Source organism: Rhipicephalus microplus, chromosome X, assembly GCF_043290135.1.
Source record: "Rhipicephalus microplus isolate Deutch F79 chromosome X, USDA_Rmic, whole genome shotgun sequence".
NCBI lineage: Eukaryota > Metazoa > Arthropoda > Arachnida > Ixodida > Ixodidae > Rhipicephalus > Rhipicephalus microplus.
The window spans coordinates 145,316,751-145,342,702 of record NC_134710.1 but is presented as its reverse complement, the minus strand read 5'-3'; the positions used below and the strand labels follow the sequence as shown (position 1 = coordinate 145,342,702).

At 45.0% G+C, this 25,952-nt stretch overlaps 1 protein-coding gene across 15 annotated transcripts in view; it reads left to right on the top strand.

Moving 5' to 3' along the window:
* The window catches only part of LOC119177004 (uncharacterized), a 282,220-nt gene that overhangs the window by 19,959 nt on the left and 236,309 nt on the right, over window positions 1-25,952 (top strand). For 10 of the 15 annotated variants that reach the window (XM_075877943.1, XM_037428340.2, XM_075877941.1 and 7 more), the window contains exon 2: window positions 13,568-13,651. The gene's annotated coding sequence lies outside the window, so the exon portion shown is untranslated. Of the gene's footprint in view, window positions 1-6,313; window positions 6,468-13,567; window positions 13,652-14,834; window positions 14,889-25,952 lie in introns of those variants that run through there. The other 5 variants (XM_075877938.1, XM_075877936.1, XM_075877939.1 and 2 more) reach the window with 3 other exon arrangements.

The following is a 25,952-nucleotide window of genomic DNA, read 5'->3' as shown; positions in this document are numbered from 1 at the left end:
TCACATTTCACGCTTTTGCCGCAAGTGCCAGCAAGATGAGCGCCGAGGGTACGACATACGCGAACGAGACTATACCGCAGGAGCCTTGTACCAGGGCCGTCGTTATTCGTCACCGCCGCGTCGGTCTCCATCTCCGCCACCATCCGGTGAACTGCGCAGTAGTCATCGATCAACTAGACGCCGTTCATCATCGCCCTACCGTCGCTCCTCTTCAGCCTGCTTCCCTCGCTTCTGATCGGCGTCCGGAAAACTAAGCGATGCAGTTTTTGGAGAACAAACTGCATTCCAACACAGTACTCCAATTCCTCCAGCGCGCCCTTACAATATGATTGCAGTCTCAGTTGAGGGAGTGGACGTTGATGCTTTGGTGGACACTGGGGCTGGGTTTTCTATTATTCGTGCTGATTTGTGTACCCGTCTTCGAAAAGTCACCACGCCTTATGATGGACCAACACTGGTTACAGCCCAGGGAACAATGATTCGCCCTTCCGCTCTCTGTACTGCCCGTGTGCTAATCGACGACACTCTTCATCATATACAATTCGCTGTGCTATCCCCGCGCTCCCACGAACTCATTTTAGGCTTGGGACTTTCTTTCATCTGCTTCCGCGGCTATTTGTTGTGCACAACGTGTCGTCCATCTGACTGACACAGACCACTCGCTTAGTGACGAAACCTACAGGCCACTTCGACTCGTCGCTGCTGTAGACATCGAGTTACCCCCAAATTAACATCAATTAGTCACTGTTTTGTCCAACGACGTTGACTCTGGTGACATTTTGGTCACTCCATCGCCCCGTTGCCTTAATAAAGGCATAGCTCTTGCATCAGGTGTGGCTCGCTTCAACAATGGATCGGCTGTCCTCGCTGCTACGAATACCACACCAGATAAAATTTTACTGCCGCGGGGCACTACTGTCGCCTGCGTTGCCGATCTGGAGCCTGTGTGCGTCGTGCCTCTTACCCCTGCCTCCCCTAAAGGCCATCTTGGAGATCATGCTGCTTCCTCGGCCTTTACAGCAGCCATCAACAAGGACTTGACAGACTCACAGAAGCAGCAGCTGCTTGATTTGTTGCAAAAGCATGCAAACTCTTTTGACGTTCATTCATCTAGCCTGGGTCAGACAACTGCTACAGCACATCGTATTCAGACCGACGGAACATCCATTGTGCATCGTCGTCCGTACCGTGTCTCCCTAGCCGAACGGAAAATCATTGAGGAAAACGTAGACGATATGCTGCAACGGGAGATAATCCGACCCTCAACCAGTCCTTGGTCGTCTCCAGTGGTTCTGGTGCGTAAAAAAGACGGTTCCGTACGATTTTGCGTCGATTACCGAGCACTCGATAAGATCACTAGGAAGGACGTATACCCCATGCCACATATCGACGACGCCCTCGATTCCTTACAAGGTGCTGAATTCTTTTTAAGCCTCGACTTGCGTTCCGGCTATTGGCAAATCCCCATGCACGAAGATGACAAAGAAAAAACCGCGTTTGCAACCCCGGACGGCCTATACGAATTCAATGTTATGCCGTTTGGTTTATGCAATGCGCCCGCAACTTTTGAGCGCTTGATTGACACCGTGCTGCGTGCCCTGAAATGGAAGACTTGCCTATGTTACCTCGATGACATTGTTGTCTTTTCATCGACGTTTCCTCAACATCTGCAACGCTTGGACGAGATCCTGACTTGCCTTGCGGGCGCTGGTCTTCAAATTAACACCAAGAAGTGCTTTTTCGCCAGCAGATCTATCAAGGTCCTCGGTCATGTTGTGAGCAAGGACGGAATTCGTCCAGACCCTGAGAAAACTGCTGCGGTGCTTCGCTTCCCTCGCCCTGAGAAGCCGAAAGATTTGCGAAGTTTTCTTGGTCTCGCCTCTTACTTTCGGCGATTCATACAAAACTTTGCCTCCATAGCCGCACCACTCCATAAGCTACTTGCTTCTGGTACGCCCTTTCAGTTGTCTCAGGATTGTGAATCGGCTTTCGACAGGTTGAAGAGTGCCCTCACGACCGATCCTGTACTTTCTCATTTTCACGATGGTGCACCGACCTTCCTCCATACGGACGCTAGCGGCCACGGTTTAGGAGCCGTCCTCCTCCTGCGCGACAACTCTTCGCGAGAGCGAGTCGTTGCGTACGCCAGCCGCGTCCTCTCCGCAGCCGAGAGGAACTACACGATCACCGAGAAGGAGTGCCTTGCCGTCGTTTGGTCAGTGCAGAAATTTCGTCCCTATCTTCACGGCCGCCATTTCATCATTGTGACCGACCACCACGCTTTATGTTGGCTTTCGACACTCAAGAACTTGTCGGGACGCCTCGGCCGCTGGATTTTACGCCTACAAGAGTATGATTTTGCCATCGTATACAAGTGTGGCAGGAAGCATAGTGACGCCGACGCTCTTTCTCGCTGCCCACTACCAGCGACTCCACTCGGGCTTTCCGCAATCAATTTGCACAACACGCCCTCGGAGTCCACGTCTACGGCGGTTTCCTCTCTCGCCCCTATGGACCAGCTGCCTTCGGACGACCCGCACGATTTTTCTTCTCGACAGCTGGCTGACCCATACTGTCGACGTATTATAGGCTACCTCACTGGCAGTTCCCGTCCACCTAATGCGAGGCTCCGTCGCCAACTCTCGCAGTTTAAGCTGGACAACTCGGTGCTGTACCACAAAATTTACCATCCTGACGGTCAGTGCTGGGTTCCCGTTGTACCCCGATCGCTTCGGTCCGAAGTCCTCAGAGCACTTCATGACCATCCGACGGCTGGTCACCTTGGTTACCACAAAACCTACGATCGCCTTCGAAGTCGGTTTTATTGGCCAGGTATTACCACTAGTGTAGCTCGGTACGTTGGGTCCTGCACTACCTGCTAATGTAGAAAACTACTCACATCTGCTCCAGCCGGTACACTACAGCCTCTTCCATGCCCAGCCACACCATTCGAAGTTGTAGGCATCGATCTTTATGGCCCCCTTCCAGTCAGTGCTGCTGGAAACCGATGGATAGTAACAGCCGTTAACCATTTGACGCGCTACGCCGAGACGGCATCTGTCACTACCGGTTCAGCTTCTGAAATTGCCGACTTCATCCTCCGAGCCATTATACTGTGTCCTGGTGCTCCACGTGTATTGCTCAGCGACCATGGAAGGGCCATCCTTTCACAACTAGTGAACGAACTTCTTTGCGCCTCTGGCACAACTTACAAGACTGCCTCTAGTTATCATCCCCAAACTAACGGCCTCACTGAGCGATTCCACCGCACTCTTGCTGACATGATCGCCGCCTACATTCAACCAGACCACAAAAACTGGGATGTAGTTCTACCATTCGTCCCTTTCGCCTACAATACGGCTATTCAGCGGACAACCGGCTACTCACCATTTTACCTAGTTTATGGACGCTCCCCTACTTCTTTGCTGGACGTCTCTTTCTTTACCTGCCAAGCGAATTCATCTCCATCCTCTTCAGAGGAATACGTTTCACGACTCGCACAGTGCCGCCAACGAGCTCGTATAAACACTGAAGCCCGCCAGCAAGACAGAAAGCTAGTTTATGATGAATCGCATCGTGATGTATCCTTTCAACCTGGAGACGAAGTGCTCCTTTTGACGCCTATTCGCACACCTGGTTTGTGCGACAAGTTCCAGCCACGATTTATCGGGCCGTACACAGTTCTTGAAGAAACTTCACCAGTAAATTATCGCGTGACGCCACTTGTAGCCCCAGCAGATCGCCGTTATCGAACTACTGAAGTCGTCCATGTCTCCCGTATGAAGCCCTTCATGCGACGTTCTTTGTCCCCTTGACTTGCCGCGGCCAGGCTGGCCGCTCTCGCGTCGGGGGAATCAGTGTGGGCATTTAGTATACCAATCCTCTTCATCTGTACATTATCATCATTATCATGTATTGCTCATGCATCCTCATCGTTGTCACGTATCATCATCATCTTGGTTCGTGCATCTCCGCTGTCGGCTGCCGGTTCCTTGGGCCTAATAAAGGTCTTCCAAACCAAGACTTCATAATACCAACACTACAAGTGAAAAGTTTCTGTTGGCATTGGTGCGGTAGACTGTATAATGTCCAGGCACAGCAATAATATTATCATTCCTCATGCATGATATGCTGTATAATAAAAGGAAAGGATGAAAAAAAAAATTCACCAGATTCCACGTACCATAGGAATGGATGTAATGCGAAGTATCTCAACGGAAGATGACTGTGCTGGTAGTTTTTTTATTGAGTGAAATATTATGAAGTGGTGCTAAAGATAAGTACAAATGTACACACAAACACACGTTAAACAGCCGTATATGTTTTATATAATCAGTTTACAGTTGCGTAACGAGGCCAACAGCAGCGTGGATATTAGCGCTACCAGAAGTGGTAAGCTGATATAAAGCGCTGGTGCTCGCGAGGATGGTAGCCCTGGACACTGCTACATAAATGAACTTCAGCAGATGGTATTTAACCACAATTGACGTTAAACCATTGTGACGGATGTATCATAGGAGTACATATGTAATGTTTATAAAGTGCCAAGCCGAGCCACGCTACTGCTGTTGTGTTTATCCGTAGTGGTGACAGCAATGTAATGCCCATTTATATACACTGTGCGAAATCTGGTGACAGCAATGTAATGCCCATTTATATACACTGTGCGAAATCTGTAGTACTCATCATTTGGTGACTTATCAGTGCTCGCGGTGACGAAGGCCTTTCAATCTTATTTGCAGTTCAGCTGCAGCGCTTTACACGTGTTAGCATTAGAGATATTCTTCATTGCCCCCTATCCTCTGCCAATGCGAATGCTTTCCTCAATGGTCCTATGTTGACAATGAAGCAATTCCCCCAACAGTAGTTTTGTTGGAGGCTGGGTTAGTTAATCATAATTTAAGTAAAAGACTGGCTACTTGGGATGGTCGGTATTGCATTTTTGAAAGAAATATACTTTCTTAGTGCGCAGGAAACGTTTCAGAAAGAGGCAAAGAGGACAATCTTATTGTCCTCTCGTTCTCTTTCTGAAACGTTCCTTGCGCACTAAGAAAGTATATTTCTTTCAAAAAATAATTTAAGTTTAAATAAAACTGTACTTTTTAATATTTATATATTATGATGAACATCAATAGGGGTGTTGCCAGGATTAGATTTCAAAGGGCTTTGACACCTTTCCTTTTGCTTCTAATCTAATTTTAATAGTAGTTTCTCGCAGTGGCTTCTACAGGTTACTGCTGTGAGAGCCCCTATTTACGTCTCCGAAAGCAAAAAAAAAAAATTTTCCCTCCTTTGAAAAAGTTCTTCCTGCCCCGAAGTAAGCTAGACCAGTATTGTCACAGCATGTTGAAAGGGTGAAACTCCGGGAGCATCACTCACTGTCAGCATCATTGTGAGCAGCTGATGCAGGATATGTTGACATGCTACCTTTGGTTGCACAAGCAATATACTTCTTCAATTAGTTAGAGAAAGCTAGTATGATCCTAACAGTCCATGTGAGCTATCAGGGGGCGAGCCAGCATTTCAAATTTTGTTTTCATTAACTGGACTTATTTGTTAAGGTTGTTTTGTCTACCATGTATTGAAGGAGAAAAGTACAATTTATAGTATTTCAGGAATTACGTTTGTCATTATAAGCTGGTAAAGCCAGGACGGCTAGTCGTGCATTAAGGGATGGCTACAAATTTATATTTTTTAGTGAGGGAGTTTTGCATATGTGAAGGATGAAGGACATGTGGTTGCTGTGAACTTGATACACAGGACAAGTACTGATGCTTCATTGCTCGTCATAAATCAGTGTTCTTTCTTTGTCTACGGGCGCTCTTTGGCCATCAAATTGACCTTGCACCATAAAACACCACTCATCATTTCTTTTTCCGCACTATTCAGAATTCACGATTATTAACCACTTAGCTCAGCAAAGTATGTTGTTATACGATTTGGATTCTGAAGATTTTATGCTGCTGTTTAGGTGTTCCAAATTAAAGGAAACATTCTTTGGAAAGCTAATCATTTTTCCTTTTTGTGTATATTTTGCTTTTGAGAAAGACAAAGAACTTTATTGGGTCCTGAGAAATGCTGCTCCTTTAGAGCAACGTCGCGGGCCGCTCCCATGTAGGATCGGGGAGATCTAGCCCCACCGCCGCATCGTGGGCTCTCTGGACAGCCTGTAGTTCTAGTAGCAACTTGAACTTCGTAAGGCAGAATCCCAATCCTCTTCTGTGAGCCGACTTGGGCTCCGTAATGAGGGGCACTGCCAGAGCATATGTGCTAAGTTACTTACCTCACCACAATCAGGACAAGCAGAATCAAAAGCCTCTCTGGACACCATGCTGAGGAAAGATAGGCTTTCGTAGGACCGGGTCTGGAGCATTCTAAACGTGATGGCCCGAGGTCTAGACAACTTGCTGTGCGGAGAAGCAAATGACTGCCTACTCAACTGGTAGTGCTAAGCCACTTCACTGAATGTAAGTAAAGCGTCCCTGAACATCTCACTGCCAACCTGTGGACCTACGTCCTCCCCAGCTCGGAGGGATAGTGCGCGCGCCCGAGAGTGAGCAGTATCATTCAGGTTTACTAGATAGTCCAGTTGGGGTTCTTGAATAATAAACCAATTTATTATCTCATTTCAATTACCAAAGTAATGGTACACCCGTCAGAGCCCACTGCAAGCCTAAATTTCTTTGAGAGGAGTTTATTTGGGTATTGATGCCCATTTTGAATTGTGATGTTGCTTATGACTTGCAGTATAACATTTTTATTATCCATTTTTCGAAGTTATTTGGGGGGGGGGGAGGGATATGGTAGTCTAAATCTTCAAAAACAAAGATGGTTTTTGTTGTATGAATAAAAGCAAAACAATATACAATGTTAGGAGCAAAACCGTTCCGGGGCACTAAAAGCAATTTGATAATGGTACCAAAAACATCTGACAGCCACAAGGGTTTGTTTCTATCAATTGTCCATCTTCATTCATTTTTTCTTCATACATTGTTTTTCTCTGCACGTTGAAGAAAAACAGATAATAAAAATTCTCTGAGCCCTTCACAACGGCATCTCTCATAATCATATTGGGGTTTTGGGATGTAAAACCCCAGATTATGTTTACTACTTTATGTAGTTTTTTATTTATAAATATGGCAAGGGTTCATTTATAAATTATGGAACATCATTTTTCAGTGTTTCATTTTAACAACTATGGCTAGATCAGTTGACTACAGTCGAATTCCTTTATAAGAAAGGGACAATGATGCTAAAGACAAATGTGGGCATATGGTCATTCCATGCCAAATCATTCAGCGTTTTTCCGACCATCACGAATATGGCTGGAAAAACTTCCACACGTTTCTCCAAGTCCGAAACTCGTGCTGGTCATTTATTTATGTTGCCAAATTTTTTTCTCCCTATTTATGAGAGTCTGTAGTTAGGTGCCGACTGAGCTAGAGGGCATCAAGCAACAATTTTTTTCAAGATACAATTTTAAAATTCTCTTGATAAAATGATGTTTGCGGCAAGTTAATGAAGTGGTCTAACTGTAAAAATAATTACTTTTGGATATAAATTCTTCGATGGCTTTCTCTCGAGCAATATCGAATGAAGTTGCTGAACTTGGGATTTTTTCCCGGGAACATAGCAAGCTCAAAGGACACATATAAGGTATGTGCTCGCGGCCTGTTTGACATGCTACAAATTAAAAATAATTTAAGCACTGCAGCTATAGCATATAGCCTGGAAAAAAAATGTGGATTTAGTTTTTCTTTTTTGAGGGTAGAGCTCTGTATTCAGCACCAAAACAATTGCCTTGATGGTTGGACTAAAAATGTGCCCGATATCTCATTTGAAAGCTTTATGTATTAGCTGAACTTAGAAAAAGTTACTGAAGGGTATTACTTAGAAAAAAAAAAAAAAAACTTGAAAGACATTTTTTGAAATTATGTATCTCTACCAGTTTTTTGCCTACGTTACTCAAGCTTCATGACGCACTCGCAAGGGCAATCTGCAGCGGAAGCCCACTGACCTGGGATACAGACAGTAAGCTTGGTGATCTCTACAGAGCAATCGAAATGGCAATTGGGTTATCATCTGCACTCCATTGCCAAAAGAGGTGTGCTACAATGAATTGGGTCAATGTGGTGACTTCCAGATGAGCCATATAGTTTTTAGAGATTTAAAGTCGCAAATTCTACTATTCTGGGGAGTTATGCAAATACTGAAGGTGTCTTTTATACACTCAATAAAAATGTTTAATCATGTTCAGTATATAGATCTTATAGCATGCTAGTAGCATTGATGCAGAACACTGATCAATGTTATCGTAATACAAATGCTTAATTTTTTTCCGGCTTTCAAAAGAGCACACTGCTCACCAAGACCCAAAGCCTGGCATATGACTACACAAGTGAAAAACGACTTTATAAAAGTTAAAGGGACACTAAAGGCAACTATTAAGTTGACGTTAATTGTTGAAGTGGTGATCCAGAAACCTAGTATTGTTACTTTTGTGCCAAGGAAGGCCTTATTCTAAAATAAAATCGCGTTTTAGTGATTCGCATTGTGTTAGCGCACTTCCAATTACCCGCCTCAAGAAGAGGACCATCTCGCGTCACGGTTGCTATGCACAACATTGCAAGGCTTTTCTGTGTGGCCGCCGACACTAGTAGCAGCAGAACGAAAGCAGCGGGAGCCACAGCAGCACCAACGGCCATAGATAAATTTTCTGCCATTAGCTCCGAGATGGCTGATGTTCGGTTCAACTGGGCCCCGCTAGATGGCACGACCTGTCCAGTGTAACCACGCGAAAAATGAGTTTTTGAACCCCTCGCGCCATTCTCCATAGTAATGTCCAGCGATTATTTTTTTCAATAATCAAACAGAAATGAACAAGCAGTATTTTATTGCGCCCCTTGATGCATAGAAGGTTCCTTATTTAGTGCAGATAGATGATTACTTGTGATTAATTCCCCGCCGTGGTGGTCTAGTGGCTAAGGTACTCGACTGCTGACCGGCGGGTCGCGGGATAGAATCCTGGCTGCTACGGCTGCATTTCCGATGGAGGTGGAAATGTAAGCCCGTGTGCTCAGATTTAGGTGCACATTAAAGAACCCCAGGTAGTCGAAATTTCTGTAGCCCTCCACTACCGTGTCTCTCATAATCATATGGTGGTTTGGGGACGGTAAACTTTACATATCAATCATTACTAGTGATTAATTGTAGGCAGTTCGTCTAATGTCATTGGGATCATTTTGAGAATGTCCTACTGCGGCACATGTATTCTTATGCATTTATCTCCATTTCTCAGTAACTAGGGCACTGCTGTTGATATTGCCGTTTTAGATGTTGTCATACGTTGAGCTTTCACGTCATACATTGAGCTTTAGCTCTGATGCAAATTGTTATTTGGCTTTAGTATCCCTTTAAGAATTGGCAGCCAACTAGACAGTCTATAATTTCTATTGTGTGTAACGAATTATTGTCTGTTGTATACTTTTCAACAACTTGGTGGCTCATCTCGGCGTCGTCACAAGCAGCGTAGCCAGAAAGGAAAGAGGAGTCACTTAACCCACCCACCGCCTTGCAGTCCCATTTTCAGTTATCCATGTGCATATATAAGCACAGACATACAAACACACATCCGAACGTGCTTAAATTATCATTGAAATCACCCCCCCAACCGAAAATTTTTTAGGGGCGAAGCTCTTTAAGACGTGGGTCTGTCCATTCCTTCTATGTATGGATGTATATAGTAGTACGTAGCGACGTAGGTGGCACATACTCGCTCTAGAGCGGGTATCTGCCACAGGGGATGCAAGATGGGAGATTGCGGTAGTTGAAGTGTTCACTAGATGGACGGACGAATGGAAAGACGTGCGGAGGTATGGACGGATGGATGCACGAACAGACACAGATTGATGGACGGACGGACTCGTGGACGAATGCACGGACAGACGGAAGCACGAACCGGCTGACAGACGCTTCGCCCCACTCATCATTCACTCCATGGATATGCTGTGATTTTTTTGCTACGCTATTAGTCGCCACACACTGGCCATATGAATTTGTAGTGCACTTCTGTTGGCAATAAAGTGAAGATGGTAACCCCCTTCCCATTTTGATTGCTTTGGTGCAAGCACGAAGTTTGCTGTGGCCTTGGTCAGTGGCCTTGGTCTAAAGATTCTCTTTGCGAGTATGTCATTCTGCTTGAGTTACCTAGACGAAAAGCTAGTGAAGATACATCATTTCACAAAATTAACATTTCTCAAGTTTAAGAAATACCTTCTAGTAACTTCATCTATTTTTAACTAATACATGGAGCTTTCAAACGAGATAGCTTGCACATTTTTAGCCCTACCACCAAGGCAAGTTTTTTGGTGCTAGATACAGCGCTATTCCTAAAAAAAGTGAAATCCACATTTTTGTGTCAAACTATCTGCTATAACTTTAGTGGCTAAATTATTTTTACGAGGTCTGTTAGAAAAGTATCTGACCTTATTTTTTTTTTTTTGCAAAAACCTGATGAATTTGGAACAAGCGCGCTTGCATCTGCCGACCTTGAACCTTTGTCCGCATGCATGAATTTTTCCCCGCTTGCCATAGCGTCAGTAGCTGGGATGCAGTGTTTGAGTGAGCTAGTGCGCTGTGGTCTCGTCGGTTTTTCATTGCAAGGAAAATGACGGAGCGACTGGAGCAGCGCTAAGGCATCAAATTTTGCCAGAAACTGGGCGACAACCAACTGGAAACCATTCGAAAAATCGAGGTGGCTTTTGGTTACGACGCTATGAGCCTCACACAGATTAAGGAGTGGTACAACCGGTTTAAAGACGGCCGCACGTCGATGGAGAGCCAGTCACACTCCTATCCATCATTAACATGCTGAATTGACCAGGTCATTGCCGAAGGGAATGCTGTGATGATGTGGGACCGTCATCTGACTATCCGGAAATGTGCGGAAAAGGTGGGCATCGGCATTTTCTCTGCACATTTCATTATGACTGAAGATTTGGCGATGAAGAAAGTTGCGGCGAAATTTGTGCCAAAACTGCTCACGAAGGAGCAAAAGCAACTTGGTGTTGAAGTCTCGCAGGACATGCTGGATTTCACAAGCAGTGACCCTAACCTCGGTAAACTCAATTATCACTGGTGTCTTGGGTGTACAAGTTCAAACCGGAAACCAAATCTCAGTCGTCACAGTGGAAGCATTCCACGTCATTAAGATGAAAGAAGGCCTGCCAAGTGCGCAGCAACGTCAAAGGGATGCTGAGTGCTTTCTTTGACTCCCGCGATGTGGTATACCACGAGAGCGCACCGCAGGGTCAAACAATCACCAGAAAATACTACAGGGCTGTGGTCCGTTGCCTTCGTGATGCTGTGCGGCGCAAGAGACCTCATTTGTGGTCAACAGGAAACTGGCGCATCCATCACGACAATGCTCCTGTACATTCCTCACACTTGGTTCAGACTTTTTTGGCGAAAGACTCCTACAGTTCAACAGGCTCCTTACACCTCCTGATGGGGCCTCCTGCGACTTCTGGCTGTTTTTCAAACTCAAGAGGACATTGAAAGGAGAGCGATTTTAGACAAGGGAAAACAGAATGGCTGCAACGACAGCTGAGCTAAACTCTATTCTGAAAGAGGCCTTCTCAGAATGCTTCCAACAATGGCAGTGCCGCTAGTCCCTAGGGGACTACTTTGAGGAGGATTGTTTCCAACGCTCAATTATGCCAATTTTTTTTTTCCCACCAAAGGTCGGATAGTTTTCTCGCAGACCTCGTATTTTGTAGCATGTCAAACAGGCCGCCAGCACATATATTGTGTCCTTCGAGCTTGCTATCTGAAAAAAAAAAAAAAAAAAAAAAAAAACCAAATTCGGTAATATTATTAATTATTGCTTGTAAAGAAAATCTCTAGAAGAATTGATATACAGAAGTCATTATTTTTACAGTTGGATCACTTCATTAGGTTGCCACAATTACCATTTTATCGAGTGCATTCCAAAAACGTATTTTGAAAAAAAATAGTTGTTTGATGCCCTCTAGCTCAGTCGGCACAAAACTGCAAGACTCATTAATTGGGAGGAAACTTTTTGGCAACGGAAATGACCGAGCAGGGCGAGTTTGGAACTTCGAGAAACATGTTAAAAGTTTTTCAGTCGTATTTGTGATGGTAAGAAACACGCTGGATGATTTGGCATTCGTGATGGTCAAAAAAAACGCTGGATGATTCGGCATGGAATGACCCTATAGGAGACACCAGTGTGCCTACAGTAAAACGGGTTGATAAGAAAAATGCATACATAGAATCGGGCTTAAGAAAGATATCTCTTAAAAGACAAGAATTGCTGTCCGGAGCAAGCCTTTTGTAGAGGGGTTTAACTGTATATTCAATTTCTGTTATCTTCATACGTTGTGATAAGTTTGATAAGTTTTCCCACCAGGGATGCTTTTGAAGTCATATTCTGTTATTTTCATAGGTTGTGATAAGTTTTCCCACCAGGGATGCTTTTGAAGTGCATGTAGGCATAGTTATTGGCTCTTGTTAAAATATTTTGCTCATGTTTTTAAACTTGGAATTGTGTTTCTCTGAACATCACTTTTTTGAAAATTTTCAAATCTTGATTTACTTTTTCTGGAAACCTGTCTGACTGATCATGCTGAAATTTTCTCACATTACGCTGAAATATATTTCAAATTGTCTGAACCTGCTAAGCCTGAAAACATGAGTTCTAATTAGGGAAAAAAAGATTAATTAGAAATTTTTATAGTACCAAAAGGAATTCAAACGCTTGTTCTTTGTAAGACACAATGCTAATGAGAACTGTGAATCTCCTATCCTTGTGTCCCCTGTGTCCCCATCAGGGTTCTCAAACTCATCTTAGCTATTGGGCTGTAGCTACGGAACTTAGTCCCACATCGGCTGGAATAATGAAGATAGTTCAAGAGAGATGGGGGGGACAAAGTTTCAGCTAACATTGTCATTTGAAAGAAGGCCTCATATCTCATATATAGGTCATTTCTGAAGGGGATTTGACATTAAAGTTATGAGAAACTGTTCAAAATGATCTGCAGTATGACTACAATGTGACAAGGGAAGGCATTAGTGTTTTCCTTGTGAGGTAAATTTAAGAGCCTATTCTTCTATCTGGAGACTGAAGGAATTATCACATAAAATTACCAAAGTTTCATGATCATGAGAAAAGTTATGTTCAATTTTGCATCCCATTCTGAGGTTTGGTTCTCAAAATATTAAAAAACAAAACTAAAGAAAAATATTAAGAAAGGCTGCAGTGGACAAATTATACTAAGGGCAAAAAAACACTGAACATGCATAATTTAATGAAATTCAGAATGATCATTGAGAGTCAAAGCTGGAAACTAGGGGATCCATTTACCTTGCCATACCTACAGGATTCATTTACCTTTCCAAGGCATTTCTCCAGGGAATTCATTAAACTTTAGGAGAGAATTGATTTTGTAGCATCCATGTGGGGTAATGTGTGTATATGGCTTATTTATACAGTTGTATGATCAGTAGTGCTAAAATGGAATTGATATGATGGATGCCTGTATTTCAGCATCCAACAAAGGGGTTCTATTCCCCACATGCACCCAGAAAGACCCATTGCCTCTTCAGTGTGCCAGGGCCTGTTTGGTTATTTGTAAGTACAACCTGATCTTTTGCTTTTTTTCTGATATTCCAGTAATATTTAATAGTTGAATGCCAACAGGTATTCAAAGTAGCAAAATTTGGGTGAATTGGTATATGCTTCTGAAAGAAAAAAAATTCCTAGCTGCAAAAATGCTGTAAAGAGATAAATTACAAGCAGCTCTTGTCCAGTTTCTTCTCTTCCTTATGTTCTTGCTGCTTGTAATTTTTTTACTTGAATATTGCAAGTTTTTAAAGAGCTGAACTTAGGGCTGGTTAGTAGTCTATAATGAAGGCTTTTTAAGCATACTGCTGTGAAATAAAGATGCAGTCAGAAGAACAAAGGATGAGTGTCATCCAGTGTAGTTTCTCTTCTACGTGTCATACAAAGACCAATGTGTTGTTAGCATTTAATACTAAAGGTGTGATACATAAGCTTCAAAGTCTGCTCGAGATAATTGGACAAATTTAATTGTCTTCTAGTAATGTAAACCTCATTTAGTGCTGTTTGCCTCATTTCTCATTGTAAGCTGTGATAAATGAATATGTCCATTGTGTTCCAACGTGTTGTATAAAGAATGAGACATTTTATCATTATATCTCATGAAAGGTACTTGCACAAGAAGAGCAGCTGTGCACTCATTTGATGAAATTTCATCTTATCACATGTCAAGGCAGTAGTTAACTGAAATAAGTTTTAGAATACTATTTAAACTTTGGCTAGTTAGTTGCCACGCAGAATATAGTTGCCATTAGCTGCTGCTTAAGTTCATATGTTATGGTTACTTTGCCCCCTGTGCTTTGCCTTGTGTTTTGCATCCTGAAGTAAGCATTATGCTTTTGTGTATCTGCTGCTCTTTGTCGTATGCTAATTATTGTATCATCATCATCAGCCTAACTACGTCCACTGCAGGACAAAGGCCTCTCCCATGTTCCGCCAGTTAACCAGGTCCTGTGCTTCCTGCTGCCAATTTATACCCGCGAACTTCTTAATCTCATCTGCCCACCGAACTTTCTGTCTCCCCCTAACCCGTTTGCCTTCTCTGGGAATCCAGTTAGTTACCCTTAATGACCAGCGGTTATCCTTTCTACGCGCTACATGCCTGGCCCATGTTCATTTCGTCTTCTTGATTTCAACTATGATATCCTTAACCCCCGTTTGTTCCCTAATCCACTCTGCTCTCTTGTCTCTTAAGGTTACACCTACCAATAGCACTATTCGAAGGTCGCAGGTTCGGTTCCTGCTCACGGCAAGTTATCTTTTCACCCACTTTTCTTTCTTCACATTTACAATACAATTGAGTCTAATAACTTCCCCTATACATTCCTTGGCATTATTGTCTGTTAGATCTCATTAATATTGTGTCAAAACACAGAAAAACGAGCCCTTAGGTATACACTTCTTTCCCATATATATATATATATATATATATATATATATATGTACACACACACACACACACACACACACACACACGCGCACACGCACACACACACACACACAAGGTCTCCCACGTAATTTGGTCAGAGTTTAAAAGTATGCCGGAACACACAATTGTGACGTGACCGAATGCATGTTGCTCACCGTTGCCTGGAATTAGTCAGGCTATTTTTTGTGTTCTCAAATCTTGTTTGATTACATCTATTTAGTTGACTAACTTGTGAAGGAACGAAGATGGATGAAAATTTTCAATGAGAAAGTTGTAGATCGGTTTGTAAAACGCCCTGATAGATAGTTTTGAACATTATATCTGTTAAGTATTAGGGTTTTTCTGCTAATTACAAATGCCCACTAAATACAAAAAAATACCACGTGACGAACCCGCTCGTGCGTCAGTGCGCACGATAGTTCTAGTGCTCCCTAACGTTCCGCGTACGAACGACATGCTTCCCTCCAGCGATAAGCAGGCACAGCGGTTATCGTTTTTGTGGCCGATTTCAAAATGTGTTCATCGTAGAACCACCACCATCGTTGTGGCCCTGCCGAGACAGCACAATGGGGCAAATGCTGGAATGTTAGGGTATATGGAACGCTAGGGAGCACTAGAATCATGCGAACTGGCCCACGAGTGGGTTTGTCACGTGGTATTTTTTGTATTTCGCGAGCATTTGTAATTAGCAGAAAAACACTAATACCCAACAGATATAATGTTCAAGACTGTCTAATCGGACGTGTTGCAAACTGATGTACAACTTTCTCATCGACACTTTTCATCTAACTTCGTTTCTTGAAAAGTTAGTTAAACATATCTAATTAAACAATATTTGAGAACACCAGAAATAGTCTAACTCCAGGAAAAGGTGAGCAACATGCATTTGGCTGCATCGTAATCGCGTGTGCTGGCACATTTTTAAACTCTGGCTAAAGTTACCTGGGACATGCTGCGTGTGTGTGTGTGTGTGTGTCTATATATATATTGATTGATTTGTGGGGTTTAACGTCCCAAAACCACTATATGATTATGAGAGACGCCGTAGTGGAGGGCTCCGGAAATTTCGACCACCTGGGGTTCTTTAACGTGCGCCCAAATCTGAGCACACGGGCCTACAACATTTCCGCCTCCATCGGAAATGCAGCCGCCGCAGCCGGGAATCGAACCCGCGACCTGCGGGTCAGCAGCCGAGTACCTTAGCCACTAGACCACCGCGGCGGGGCGTGTCTATATATATATATATACATACACAAAATGCACACTGAACCATTAAAATGTGTGTTCCAATAGCATTTTTTCGTTTACAATTTTGTTTGACACATGAACAATGTAAGCAAGCAAAACTGAAATCAGCGACAAGCTGCTGTACCACTTGCTGCTGCTGAACAACATGAAAACATGAAAGCCCTGCTTCTGTAACCTTCGCTGCAATGTCAAGAAAAGTTTTCACCAAGTGTAACAAAGGGAAAAATTATTCAGTAACAACGGTAAATAAAAATGATAGGATATGCACTAGACAAGTGGTTGTTACTGCAGTGTCAAGAAAGCTACAAAATTATTGGGTCAGTGATCTACAGCCCTTATGAGCTTGTTTGGCATGAATACAAAAAAACACTTGATGGCAGTTTGTTGAAGTGTGCTGTAAATTCGACCGTGAATTCTTTCTCTTGCCCGATTTGTTAGAAAAATTTGGTAAACATCACCTTCCTTTGGCCTAAAATATTGTAAGATTTTGTTTTGATCAGACTAAAATATTTTATATAAATGCTACATGCTCTCCAGCCACGAACTCTCTACTTTTTAAAAATATTAAGTTAATGATAACAGGGCCTACCTTTTGATTCCCTTCTTCTGGGGGTGAGTGTCAAGCAGGTTCCGAAGCTAGCAACTTTTCTTGGTAGTTCCCCCTCTCCTTCTCCACCGTCGTTCTTCCCATCATTCTTGTTGCTGCATTGTTTTCTCTATTGAATCCAGAAACAATGGAGAAAATGTGGTAACAAGGAAGGATGGAAGGAAAACAATGGAGAGAGCAGGGCGACCAATAAGAAAAGTCGCTTGCTTCAGAGTCGACCAGACATTCTCCCCCGAGGAAGAGACTGAATGGGTGCAGAAATGTAGGAGTGGTTTATAATTTTATTTATATCATAACTATAGTAAGCTCAAAGTGGCTAGAGTTATTCGTATATTGTTACGAGTAACTTCTTTAATAATCTATTTACAACGCACAGAACTCGACGAGCAAGATGGCGCCAGTCCAGCATCAAACAAAAACTCACTTCGTCCTCCTCTTTCATGCAGCCACGTTTAGCGGCTGTTATGTGTCATAACCCCCGGCAGTAGAAGCACCGTCCCGACGCTAAATCTAAACATATGATGTCGAAGGGGGTAATAGGGCTTTGGCCAAGCCTCGTGAACGGTGTCGCTCGGGGCTGATGACGACTTTATTGGATCGGTTGGCACGATCTCGTACGTGACGTCTGTCACTTGGCAAACGACACGGAATGGTCCAATGTAGAGTGACAACAGTTTCTCAGACAGTCCCACACGCCGAGTGGGTGACCAGAGGAGCACGAGAGAACCCGGGGGAAAGTGCACGTCCCTATGGTGAGAATTGTAGAGCTGTCGTTGGTGCGCCTGTGAAGCCTGTAGACGATTACGGGCGACTTGGCGCGCGTGGTTGGCGCGGGCAATGGCTTCCCCTGCATATTCAGTGGCCGCAGATAGCAAAGTGTCTAAGGGTAGAGTTGGGTCCCGGCCATATAGGAGATAGAAGGGCGAATAGCCGGCAGTGTTGAGACGGGATGAATTGTAGGCGAACGTCACATACGGCAAATGAATGTCCCAATCCTGGTGGTCTGGTGCAACGTATTATTTGGCAAGCATATCGGTTAGGGTCCTGTTGAGGCACTCCGTGAGGCCATTTGACTGGGGATGGTACGAAGTAGTAAATTTGTGCTTGGTATGGCAAGACCTCAGGATTTTGTGAATGACAGCTGATAAGAACGTGTGGCCACGGTCGGTGAGAAAAAGTTGGCGGGGAGCACCGTGCACTAATATTATGTCGTGCACTAATATTATGTCGTACAGAAGAAAGTCCGCAACGTCGGTAGCGCTACTGGTCGGGAGTGCCCGTGTGATTGTGTACCGCGTCCTGTAGTCTGTGGCAACAGCAATCCATTTATTTCCAGCTGTGGAGAGTGGACAAGGGCCCAAAAGGTCGAGACCAACTCGAAAGAAAGGTTCAGTGGGAACGTCGATCGGCTGAAAGTAGCCGGCTGGGAGGGTAGACGGCGATTTGCGATGCTGGCAGGGCTCACAAGCGACGACATAGCGTCGAACAGAGCGGGCAAGTCCAGGCCGAAAAACCGACGTCATACTCGATCGTATGTGTGAGAAACGCCCAAATGGCCCGTCATGTGAGCGTCATGAAGTTAATGCAGGACAGTGGAATGCAGGTGCACTTGGATGACAGGAAGTAAATTTGATGCTTAGGAATCAAGGTTATGGCGGTATAGGATCGAGTCTTTCACCAAAAACGTTCGTAAGGACGGGTCGCGAGTCGACTCCAGTTTTTCAATGATGGCTCGTAAAGAAGCATCCCGACGTTGCTCTTCGTCAATGTTCAGCAGTTGCGACACAGAGAAAACGTCTGCGATAGTGTCATTATCTGTTGCTTCGTCCACTGGGTAGCGGGATACAGTCCGCATCCTGATGTCATCGCCCCGTTTTACGCATTGCAGAGAATGTGTATTCTTGAAGGCGTAGGGCCCAACGAGCGAGACGTCCCGTGGTGTCCTTCAAGGAGGCTAGCCAGCAGAGCGCGTGATGATCCGTGACAACACGGAATGAGCGCCCGTACAGGTATGGATGAAACTTGGCGACTGCCCATACAAGGGCGAGGCACTCGCACTCTGTGATGGGATAGTTGCGCTCGGCTGGAGATGGCAGTCGACTTGTGTAGGCTATAACACGGTCGTGTCCCCGTTAATGCTGCAATAGCACAGCTCCGATGCCGTGTCCACGGGCGTCCGTGTGAACCTCGATTGGGGCTGATGGATCAAAGTGAGCCAAAATTGGTGGTGTTGTAAGCAGGGTCGTAAGTTGGGAAAACGATGATGCTTGGTCATGGCCCCAGATAAACGAGGCGTCTTTCTTCAAGAGGGCGTGCAATGGTTGCAAAGTCCTTAACAAAGTGTCTGAAATAGGAGCACAACCCCACAAAACTGCAGACATCCTTTGTGGTCCTCGGAAGGGGAAAGTTTGTGACTGTGCAAATTTTCTCTGGATCTGGACGCACGCCTTGGGCATCGACAAGGTGACCGAGCACGGAAATGTGACGACGAGCGAAGTGGCACTTAGAGGCGTTAAGCTGGAGTCCGGCTCGACGGAAAACGTCCAGAATAGCTGACAAACGATCGAGATGTGAGTCGAATGGAGGCGAAAAGACAATAACATCGTCAAGGTAACACAAGCAGGTGGACCGTTTCAACCCTTGGAGCAATGAGTCCATCATTCTTTCAAATGTGGCTGGCGCATTGCAGAGACCAAAGGGCATCACCTTAAACTGATAAAGACCCCGCAGGGGCGCCTGCGCACGTAGGCGTTTGGTGTGTAGCGACACCACGGACCCGAGCTAACGGGGGAGTTTCTACTCCCTCCCATGCCTAGCTGTGCGTGGCTTTGCCATGTCCGGGAAAAAGGGGATCCTGGGGGTTGAGCCAACGCTGGGTGATTGTACCGTTAAGGCCCCCTGGCAGAGGCAACACACCCCTTTGGCCCTGGCTTCACGTAGACGGCACCCCTGGGCTGACCCACCCAGGGGAAATCGGCAGTCGCCTTTTCCTATCTCTCTCCCCCACACCTTCGTCTTTTCTCCTGTTTAAATCTATCCTGTCTTCTAATTTCTTCTGTTACTTCCCCATTTTCATGGGCGGCTTGGGTTAACCTTGTGCAACTAGCCAACCTTGGCCAACGCGCATTAGGTTATCATAGCGGTGTACGGCTGGCGTCTGCATGTTTCGCGTTTCATGAACCTTGTAGCGTCCCCTCGTTGGGCTCCGTGGTGGGTGGCTGCCATCGTTACTGAAAAACATTCCTCTATCATGCAGAGAAGCTTTCCACTCCTCAATGATCGTGCCGCTTCAAAGCGCGTACGCACCGGAGAATTTTCCTTTTTCAGCCGACCTAAAGAAGTATTCCCTCGTTATCATGTTGTACACAGTGAGAAGCCCAACAAAACAGCCAGAACAGTGTCCCCGTTTATAGTATCGCGGTCCCTGACAGCCACATTAGGTGATGGCTACAAAGTTACAAAAATGGCTAGTGGCAACCTTCTTTTAGAACTCCGTGACAAAACACAATTTGACAAACTAAAGAACCTTGCAACATTCGGCGACATTCCTATTAGCGTAACACCTCATCGATCCATGAACTCTGCACGTGGAGTTGTCTCTGACACAGACCTCCTTTACCTGACAGAGGCTGAACTCCTCGAGGGCTGGAAAGAACGGAATGTGACCAATGTGAACCGAATCTTCATCCGAAGGAACAATCAGGAAACCCCCACGAAACACTTGGTACTGACCTTTGCCACCAGTGAACTACCACAAACAATAGAAACTGGCTATACAAAGACACTGATCAGACCCTACATACCAAACCCCCGCCGATGTTACCAGTGTCAAAGGTTCGGCCATGGCTCTCAGAGCTGTCGTGGTCGACCTGCTTGTGCCAAATGCGGTGCCCAAGGCCACATCTCTGACAAATGTAATGAAACCCTACATTGTGTAAACTGTGACAGAGACCACGCATCATATTCACGTTCTTGTCCTCAGTGGAAAAAAGAAAAAGACATTATTACACTGAAGATTCGCGAAAATATCTCCTTCAAGGAAGCACGCCGAAGGTGTTCGGCTTTTCACGGCACAACTTACGCTGATGCGGCGCGTCAGGGGGCAGCGTCGCATCACCCTCCGCCACTACCTAGGCCCACGCAAAGTGAGCCATCAGGTGTGGTGGCCGCCCCCGTGGTGGAAGCAGCCAAGCCTGCTCCACCTACCAAGCCAAAGACTCAGGCGACTCCAGGGTCGTCGGGTCGACCGACCACGTCTCACCAGGCGAGGTCGCAAATACGCAACAGCAGCTCGCGTACGTGGGCGTCCAGTGCTTCACATGAGGCAATGGACACAAACACGGTACCTCAGGTGCCGGAAACGCGGCGTGGCTCCATAGAGCGCGCTAAAAGAACCAAGAAACCAATAACAGAGCCCGACAACGACCCTGCTACTTAAGTTAAAACTTCCCACTTGAACAGCCACTTCATTTCCGTACACACAGCACCACTTTCCATCAAATATGGAAACACAGATTATACAATGGAATGTCACAGGCCTTCTCACAAACCTCGACGATGTCCAAGAACTTTTACACATTCACTCACCAAAAGTGCTGTGCGTACAGGAAACACACTTAAAATCTAAACACACCAACTTTCTACGCAGTTACATTATTTTCCGAAAGGACCGCGATGATGCCGTGGCATCATCTGGAGGTGTAGCTGTTATAGTTAAGCAAGGTTTAGCATGTAAACACTTGAAACTCCAAACGTCTCTTGAGGCAGTGGCTGTTCGAGTGGTGTTTCTAGGCAGACTCGTCACCGTTTGCTCTATATACATACCTCCACATACTCAATTACACAAACATAAATTCCAGTCTTTGATGGATGAACTTCCCGAACCCTATCTTGTTCTAGGGGACTTTAATGCACATAACAGGCTATGGGGCGACTCTCGTTGTGACGCCCGAGGTCGACTGATTGAACAGTTTCTTCTCTCCTCAAGCGCGTGCCTCCTGAATCGGAAAGAACCAACCTATTATAACCTCGCTAACAATACCTATTCCTCAATAGACCTGAGTATAGTATCTCCATCGCTTGTGCCTCTACTTCACTTGAAAGTCATCACTAATCCCTACGGAAGTGACCATTTTCCCGTAGTTTTGAGCACACCTACATCAACTGAATGCCCGCCCCAGGTTCCAAAATGGCTAGTAAGCAAAGCAAATCGGGAACAGTTTTATACCACCACACATATAAATTGGCGCGACATATGCACTTTAGACATTGATGCGGCTGTCGACTACTTTACAGCGTCTCTGATTAATGCAGCAACAAAAAGCATACCACAAACGAATGGACACCCTGGAAAACGACGTGTGCCATGGTGGAACTCAGAGTGCCGAAATGCACGCAGGCAGCAAAACAAAGCATGGAGGTTGCTTCGGAACTCACCGACAGCCGAAAATCTTGCCACTTTTAAGAAAATGAAGTCTCAGGCCAGGAGAACGCGTCGGCATGCCAGAAGAGAAAGCTGGCACAAGTTTTTATTGGGGATAAATTCATATACCCAAGAAGCTAAAGTCTGGAACATGGTTGGTAGAGTAGCAGGAAGACAAGTGCATTCACTCCCACTCGTAAACACACAGGGTGACAGCCTGGAAGATCAGGCGAACTTCCTCGGTGCACACTTCGAGCAGGTCTCTAGCCCCTCACATTATACTGAAGCTTTTCAAAGATATAAAGCAAAAATAGAAAAACAGAAACTGGAATACAAGTGTACAAACTACGAGGCATACAACCAACCTTTCAACTTAGCTGAGCTACAAACATCACTAAACTCCTTCAGTAATTCTGCCCCAGGCAACGACCATGTCATGTATGAAATGTTGAAAAACCTGCCGCTTGAAACGCAAAAAACTTTACTCTCCCTATACAATGCTATCTGGCTTTCTGGCACCATACCTACTTCCTGGAAAGAGGCCATTGTTATCCCTATTTTGAAACAGGGCAAAGACCCTTCCTCAGTTTCAAGTTATAGGCCAATTGCACTAACCAGCTGCCTTTGTAAACTTTTTGAAAAAATGATAAACCGCCGACTTTTATATTTCCTTGAAAAACACAATCTGCTTGACCAATACCAATGTGGGTTTCGAGAGGGTAGATCCACCACCGCCCATCTGGTGCGTATCGAGGCACAGATCCGAGATGCTTTCGTCCACAAACAATACTTTCTTTCTGTGTTTCTCGATATCGAGAAGGCTTACGACACAACATGGCGTTTTGGCATATTAAGAGACTTGTCTCACCTGGGTGTGCGCGGTAGAATGCTTTCCATAATCGAGAGTTACTTGTCCCATCGGACATTCCGTGTGCGTGTGGGAAGTGTTCTCTCCCAAGTATTTGTTCAAGAAACGGGAGTACCGCAAGGCGGTGTACTTAGTTGTACACTTTTTATTATCAAAATGAATTCCTTGCACCTGTCCATCCCCCGCAATATGTTCTATTGTATATATGTCGATGATGTCCAGCTTGGCTTTAAGTCATGCAACCTGGCAATGTGTGAACGGCAGGTTCAGCTAGCTTTGAACAAGGTCTCTAAATGGGCAGAAGAAAATGGATTCCGACTGAACCCACAAAAAAGCACATGTGTCTTGTTCTCCCGAAAGAGAGGTATGCACTCAGAACCTGACATTCAATTGAATGGTCAACGTCTATCTGTTAATGCCGAGCATAAATTCTTAGGCCTAATTCTGGACTACAAGCTGACCTTCATACCGCAAATTAAGTATCTAAAAACAGAATGTATAAAAGCCATGAGTGTTCTGAAAGTGTTGTCACGTACTACGTGGGGTAGCGACAGGCAATGTCTCATGAATTTGTATAGGAGCCTCATTCACACACGCTTGGATTATGGGGCCGTTGTCTATCAGTCTGCGACTCAAAGTGCTTTGAAGATGCTGAATCCCGTGCACCATTTGGGCATCCACCTTTCTACAAGTGCTTTTCGCACCAGCCCCGTGGAAAGCCTTTATGTTGAGTCAAATGAGTGGTCGCTTCATCTGCAGAGAACTTACATGTCCTTTGTTTATTTCCTTAAGGTGAAAGCAGACAAGAAGCACCCCTCCTACTCCACTATTAATGATTTGTCGAGCTCTATTCTGTTTCAAAACAGGCCTTCGATGAGGCAGCCCTTAGTTCGCCTGAAGGGCGTAGCTGAGGAAACTGGAGTGTCACTTGAACACAGTTTAATGGCTCCTGCAGTATGCCCGCCACCGTGGCAGTGGCAGATTATAGACTGCGATGTGTCTTTCCTAGAAGCTACAAAACATTCACTTATTGCCCATATCTGAAACTACTTCCTGGGACTTCAACACAAATACACTTGTCCTGAGTTCTTTACAGATGCCTCCAAGTCTAACTCCTCTGTGTCCTGCGCTGCTGTCGGCCCATTCTTTTCGGATGCTGGCCCTCTACATCCAGGCACAAGTATCTTCACAGCAGAAGCTTACGCAATACTTGTGGTGGCTAAACACATCAAGCAATCACAAATACAAAAAGCAGTAATTTATACGGACTCCCTCAGTGTGGTTACGGCTCTGCACAATCTTAAAAAACAAAAAAACCTGTCCTCATCTCTTTTTACTCTATTTTATGCACACTCTACACACTCAAACAACATGTTGTAGTGTGCTGGGTGCCAGGGCACCGTGAGATCCAAGGCAACGTGATGGCGGATCAGCTTGCTGCATCCGTCCACGAAATCAGTTCCACTACACTCATATCGATCCCGCCCTTTGATCTTAAGCCGTCTCTCAAACGAACGCTCAGGGACTACTGGCAGAGCAAGTGGGATCGACACACACAAAACAAACTACATGTTATTAAGCCACACCTTGGCCATTGGCCGCCAGTATCAAAATCACGTCACACAGAGGTAACACTAACGAGGCTCAGGATAGGACACACATACACGACACACTCACATCTTTTGTCTGGTGGCGATCCACCATTGTGTGACAGATGTGGTGAAGCACCAACAGTTCTTCACATTTTAATCCAGTGCAAACAACTAGACACTCTAAGAAAACAACACTTTCCATTACCCTACCGACAACATATACCTTTAAACCCTGCAATGTTCGTCGGTAGGAAAGCACTGTTCACTCATGAATCGTTGCTAGCTTTCTTAAGAGATGTTCACTTTTATCATGTCATATACCCAGGCACTGCGTAGCGCGACCTCTGCAGAGAGGTTTTTGCTGCGGTGGCTACACAAGAAAGCACTTGCCTCGCAGCCCTTGTACACAAGGGCGCTGATGAGACACTTGTGCTAGTGCTAAATATTTTTACACGTTTGTATTATCAAAACCTTTGTCACCCTTTTCACTATGCATATCACGTCACTGTCATGTTTTTAATACTTATGTTTTTACCCGCATTATCGTGAGGAATTTTAAGGCCCCTATACAGCCACGCAACATATCATTGTCCACATCTCTATACTCATTGAAATGGCGCTCTTTGGCCATCAATTGGCCCTTGCGCCATAAAGCGCCACACATCATCATCATTAAACTGATAAAGACCATCAGGAGTGATGAATGCAGTCTTCTCGCGGTCCATCTCATAGACGGCTATTTGCCAGTAGCCTGACCGAAGGTCAATAGTTGAAAAATAAGTAGCACCATACAGGCAGTCGAGGGCGTCGTCGATGCGAGGCAAAGGATAAACGTTTTTTTTTTTTTTGCAATTTTGTTGATGTGACGGTAATCGACACAAAAGTGCCATGTTCCATCCTTCTTTTTAACAAGAACGACTGGAGAAGCCCAGGGGTTGCATGAAGGCTCGATAATGTTTTTCGCAAGCATTTTACAGACTTCCTATTGTATTTTTGCTCGCTCCGACGCAGAAACACGGTAGGGGCGTCGGTGAATGGGATTCGCATGGCCAGTATTGATGCGGTGGGTGAGGATGGTCGCTTGGCTTAAAGAGTTGCTGGCAAAGTGGAAAATGCTATGATAGCCCTCAAGAACGTGGGAAAGCGC